Below are 6,454 nucleotides of genomic sequence, written 5' to 3'. Positions count from 1 at the left end.
TCATAAAAGAGCATGTGTGTTACTGTTACATGAGAAACTATCTGTTCTGTAAGCCTTCACCTGAAGTACAATAAAATATTAAAAAATAAATAAATAAGTTGAATATAAACGTCTCTTAAGTTTTCCCAACTTCTCTTTTCTCTGCCCCTAGGCGCGTATACATGTAGAAAACATACTTCAGCAGGCTAAAATATCAGAAGGCTTAAATTACAGGCTTTTACTACCTATACTATTGCATGAGTGCTAAGACTCAACCTCTATGTTATATATCACACCCCTGCTTCCTCACCTACTCTCAGAGAGTCTGCTTATTTCTAAGACAGTCGTAACCAAAACAGGATCAAAAGCTTCAAATCTCCAATCTGGCGTAAACATGTGGAAACCCAGTCACTCACTGTGAGTAACTATTGCATTGCTGCGATTATCTAATTATTTAACTATTTCTTCTTTACTGCCAATTTAGCCCAACTGTATGAATTGTATCTCGAATAAAGATATTTTGAAATCCTAACTCCTGTACCTGTGATTGCGATCCTGTTTGGAAATAGAGTTTTCTTTTGTTAGTGAGGCCATACTGGAGTAGGGTGTGCCCTAATCCTAATCCCTCTAAGGGGTATTTTATAAAAAGAAGTACAGACACGGAGAGATGCACACACAGGGGAAGATACCACTATGGGTACTTTCTGAAGTTAATGAGGGTTTGTAACTTCTCTCATGCTATTTAGTGTCCTGAGATGACAAGCAAAGAACCCCTTATGGAAAAGTGCCTAGCTGCTTTTATTAAAATAAGACCAATGAAAGAAGGTTCCAGAAAGACAGTCCTATTCTTCTGTCTTTGGAGACAAGCAGCCCGATGCTGCAGTATAAATGGAAACATTTCCCACTGTTTTCTCTGTTCTTGAAATAATCTCAGTTTTGTAACTAATAATATTCTTTCATGTAGAATTCTTGACAGGACTTTAAAGTTTACTGAGAGCCTGCTTGGTGCCAGCCACTGTTCTGGGTGAAGGCAGACAAACATGAGTGGCAGAGTTCCTATACCAGTATGTTCCTAAAAAACTGCTTCCTTCTGGTGCAGGCCCTAGAAGTTTCTTAAGAAGCAGAGTTTAGTTTTTCACAATGGTAACCATTTCCACATAACCAATAGTAACAGAGGATGAGGGGCTGTGGCCAGGAATGGGAGCTCGGAGGGAGAGTGAGGAAGGGTCAACTACCGACCCTAGTGGAGAGCACAGTTTAACTGAAAATATCTTCTTTCTTCCTCTTGAGCAAACAGACAATAATCCACCTACAGTGGCTTTAGAAAAGCTAAAATAAGAAACCATTAAAGAATTAGTTGACAAAAAGTAAGTAAACTGATAGAACTAAAAGGTTACAAAAGTTAATTGATATTAGAGCGATCTCTACAAAATAAGTTTGGACAACTGTGATTTATTTAAATGAATAAAAAGAAATGTTAATTTATGGAGATAATTCAGTAGGCTAATTAGTCATGCAATGCAGCATTGCCCTTCTACAGTTTATTTCCATCAGCAGAATTAATCACAGCAGAGGAGATGTAGTAGGGACAATCCAAGGTTAAAACAAATGATACAAAATAATGAACTAGAGTACAAGATGATAACCTGGAGAAAGTCATGATTTATTATTCTGCCAGAGTCTTCTGCAGATTGTGCAGCCACTTTATGCAAGCCTGTCTCTCTTTAAACCAGATATCTCTGATTGTGGCGATCTTTTACTTTGCATTAATTTTATCTGCCTTTGAAGGCAATGTAACTGTGATAAGAGCCAGTTAGTTTTGCACCATCAAGAAGCACAATGAAATGTGACTGAAGAAAACAAAGATAAAATTAACTGTCTAAATGAGACTACAAGGCAATCTCGTCTTTGCTATTTTCTTACAGGGCTAGAGAGCCATACGTTCAGCATCATAAACTGAAGGACAACGATAAGGATATTCAAGCTGGTTCAAAGGCATGGTGAAATGAACACAATTCTTCCAGAGTAACATTAACCAGTAAATTAATGCTAACTTTCCACAAGACACAAGATCTATATCTAAAGATTACATTACAGACAAATATGTCAGGATACCACACTGGGGAATCAACTTCCTTTTAAGCTTTATGTTTTGAGGTTTGATTTTGAAAACAATGAGCACGAGAGTCTTTGGCTGAACGTCATCTGACTTTGTTATGCCATCATCATTGCTTCCCTATTGTTCAGTAGGCCTACGAAAATTTTAGTGTTTTCATTGCAGAGGTGTAGCAAAAACTAAAAACTTTTGGAGGGGTTAAACTTTTGCATGCCTTTTGTGTTTTTTAAATTTATGCTTCTGGTAAAAATTGGATGTAACTAATGATTAAATAACATATACTGGTTACATTGTTCTAAATCTCATTTATTTGTAGCAAAGATCATACCACAACAGGCAATTTCTACCTTTTTTCCCATTGAAAATAACAACAAAAATTTAATCTCAACAAAGGATATTTTTTGAGGTTTAGAAAAATTGGTAATGAAAGTTAAAAAAAAAAGGAAGAAACTGGCACCAAAAACTGGGAACAATTAAAAAAAAATTGTAATATCTGACTTCATTAAAAATTGTATCACAAAGTAACAACAAAAGGCAAAGAGCAATCTTGAAAATATGTACAACATATATGACAAAATATTATAGCTTTAGTGTATAAAAAGAAATAAAAAAAGGTGATTACCTCAGAGAAAAATGAGCAATGAACAGCTATGAATAATTCACAGAAGAAAAAATGAACTGGTGAGTGGAAGATGGAATTCAACCTCTCTAGTGATGCAAGAAAAAAAAAATTAAAATAAAACAGATATCATTTTTTACTTACCAAATAGAAAAAAATAATAATGAAATACTCAATATTATCTAGAAATAGGAAAAGACATTCATACATTGCTTATAGGAGTATAAATTAGTGAATCCTTTTTGAGAGCATATTGGGAATATTCAAACTTTTTAATCCAATAATTCCAGTAGTAGTAAATTGTCCTAAGTAAGTAACCAGATTTGTGCTCAAAGATTTTGTTAAAAGGATATTCTTGGTAGTATTGTATAAATAGTGAAAAACTAACAAGAATCTTAAAATGCATCCACTGAAAATATACTCATTAAATAAATTATAGGTCATTCATTCAATGACACTCTGCAACCGTAAAAGTCTTGATTCCCAAACTTGCCTGCACTTTAGAATGACCTGGAGATCTTTTAAAAAATTTCGAAGTTCTGGTTACACTCCACACCAATTAAATCACAATTTCTAAGAATAAAAAACAAGAAGCTCTCCAGATATAATGTGCACTGTTGTTTGAAACTATTGCATTAAAGTTATATAGAAAAAACGTTACTGTCATAAACGGATATTCAAGATATACTGCTTTGTTAGAAAAAAAAAAAATCAAGGTACAAAACCAATATTCAGGACATGGAAGTATTCTACAGAAATTGTCTTCTACCTGCAACCCTTACTGAAGGGACAGTCCCAAGCTTGGAGGCAACATTCTTCACTTTGAATCAAGAATGAGCACTTGACTCATGGGCAGCCAATCTCTGAGCTGGCCAAAAGATTGGGGTAGCTTGGCACCAACATCTCTGACCAAACAGAAATAAGCCAGGTCAGTCAACCAGACTTTTGCCCTAAGGAAATTGGAATTGCAAAATATTGAGGGAATTAGACAGCACAAATGAAGCTGAAGGGTTATAGAAAGATATGTATATGAGGCAGAGAAGGAGCATTGAGAAAATGAAAGTTTTAAGAGGAAACAAAGCATGAGTAAGCAAAAGCTGCAACCTGGTCAGGGTGGGTGAAGAAGCAGCTGGTAGGAGAGGTGATTTAAAGAAAAGACCAAGAGAGTAGCTAAGTGGCATTAGTGAAGCTACACACACATTGCTCGGGTCTCTGAATCTTCCTTGGATCCAGAGACACACCTGGACCCAGTCTCCATGAGGTCCAGTGGAACATCAAAGAGAATTCTCAAGGCAAGTGGTATGGGTGTCGAGGAGAGGCTTGGACAAGTTTCTAGAAGGAGCAGAAGCTCAAGTTTCCAAAGACCAAGTGGAAAAATACTAAAGGCAAAAGTCAAGGAAGAAGCTTCCGGCAAAATGGCGCTCTAGGCAGAAGCACCATGCCGTCCCTCTACAGCAAAGATCCAAAAAACTAAGCTGAACAGAGAAAACAACAATCCTGAAACCCTAAAACATCAAATGAAGAGATAAAGAACTCAGCCAAGCACCAAATGGAGTGAGAAAACTGACAGAGACCGGAGAGCGAGGAGAGATTCATGGAGAGGTCCCCTACCAGCTAATGCAGCGTGGATCTGCCATCTTGGACTCCTATTGGAGACCAGCGAACAGGGGGTATGAGAAAGCAGCTTCATGGAGCTTCCAGCGGGAGACAAAACAACCGGTAATTTGCGATATACGCTTTCCCACCTCCCACCCTTCTTCACCCCCACTCGGCCTCCTCTGCCTCCTGCAGCCACAGTCTCTTGTCCGGAAAACACCAGTTGCTTGGATTCCACACACCCAAACGGGCCGGCTGAGTGCATTTGCTGGCTGCTGGTGTTGCTTTTTTCCGCTTCTTTTGATTTCTTCCTTACCTCTCACCACCTCCCCCTCCTTTTGCTCAAACACCTGGCTCCGTGCACCATCTTTGCTTCTTCCTGAGGGGCTGCAGAGCTCCGGAAATTTGTGATATACGCTTTCCCACTCTCTACTCTTCTTTACCCCCACTCAGTCCCCTCTGCTTCCTGCGGACACAGTCTCTTATCTGAGAAACACCAGCTGCTTGGATTCCACCAGCCTGCACTAGCTGGCTCTCTGAATACCATTTGTTGGCTGCTGGTGTTGTTTTTTTTCTGCTTCTTTTGATTTCTTCCTTACCTCTCACCACCTCCCCCTCCTTTCGCTCAAATACGTGGCTCTGTGCGCCATCTTTGCTTCTTCCTGAGGGGCTGGGGAGCTCCGTTCGAGTGTGGAGCTGCTTCCCGGTCTGGGCTGCCACGCTGGTGGGATCCTGGGGCTTTTGTTTGTTTGTTTGTTTTGAATTGTTTGTTTGTTTTCTTTTCCTTCTCTTGAGTTGGGAGCCCTTTCTGGCCAGGCGGTGCTGCGTGGCAAGGAGACTACTCCCTCAGCTTGCACCGACGTGCAGAGGGATTCCCTGAGAGCACTTCTTTTTCCATTGGATTTTTTTTTTTTTTTTCTGCTTTTTGGGGGGCTTTTCTTGTTCTTCTTCTTTTTTAAAAAATCTGTTTTGTTTTCTTTTCCCTCTTTTTCCCTTTTTGGCTTTCTTCATTCCTCAGTTTCTCGTCTCTCTATATCTTCCTTCTCTTTCTGTTCCCTGAATACCTGGCATTGTATACCTCTACGCCTTCTAGCCAGGCTGTACTGCAACAACTGACAGCGACTTCCCCAGACCTCATAGCTGCACCGGGAGGATCCCTGGGAATTTTGTGGTTCTTTAACCTTTCCAATTTTTATTTATTCATTCTTTTCTTGTCTTTTCTTCCTCTTCCCTTTTCTGTTTTTCTCCATTTCATAGTCTCTCATCTCTCCACTCCAACGGCAAGCTCCCCTAGCATTCTTTTTTGTTTGTTTGTAAGTTTTTGGCTCCTATTCCTCTCTCCTCTCTCCCATATCCCTCTTAGCTCCACACATAACAATCTCCCCGCTACATCCTGCCTACCTGCACCGTGAGCTTAACATCACACCACCAAGCTGCACAGGCACGGCCTACTGGAACCTGCCCTGCACTGATTACTGACCCGCCTTGGTGGCTGTAGTAAGCACCACAAACAACCCATCCCAGTAACTCTTCAGCTAGACCTGCCCTGCCATACCATATCTGAGTGACTGACCCTGCCAATTGCAGAAGGAGGCGAAAAGTATCGTGCCCACAGACGAGCAAACAACAAAGAACACACAGTCCGCCTACTCAGACATAGTCAAATTTTTTTAAACAAAGGGACAAAACAAACAAATCTACAATCAATAAACAAGAAAAATAACTACTGAATGCCCCAAAGACAGCAGACAATATCAAAACATTTACAAAAACAGGACAGGATGGTTCCAGTAGATGTCCAGCATAAAACACTCCAGTGGAAGAAAATGCACTAGCACTACCTGATAGGGAATTGAAATCTCTAATACTCAGAATTCTCAAAGAGCTGAGGCAAAAAGCTGACAAACATGAGGAAAAAATAGACAAGTTTATGGAAAATACAGACAAAAAAATTGGAAGAATTCAGGAAACCAATGCAGGAACAAAATGCCAAAATAAATTCACAACTAGAAATTATACAAAAACAACAATTAGAAATCCAAAAGATAAACAAAAAGATTTCAGAAATGGACAGTGCCATGGAAAGGCTGAGAAGCAGATTTGAAACGGTGGAAGACAGGATCAGTGGAATTGAAAACAAACAC

This window comes from Trichechus manatus, unplaced genomic scaffold (assembly GCF_000243295.1).
Source record: "Trichechus manatus latirostris isolate Lorelei unplaced genomic scaffold, TriManLat1.0 scaffold00050, whole genome shotgun sequence".
Taxonomy (NCBI): domain Eukaryota; kingdom Metazoa; phylum Chordata; class Mammalia; order Sirenia; family Trichechidae; genus Trichechus; species Trichechus manatus.
This window is presented reverse-complemented; position numbering follows the sequence as displayed.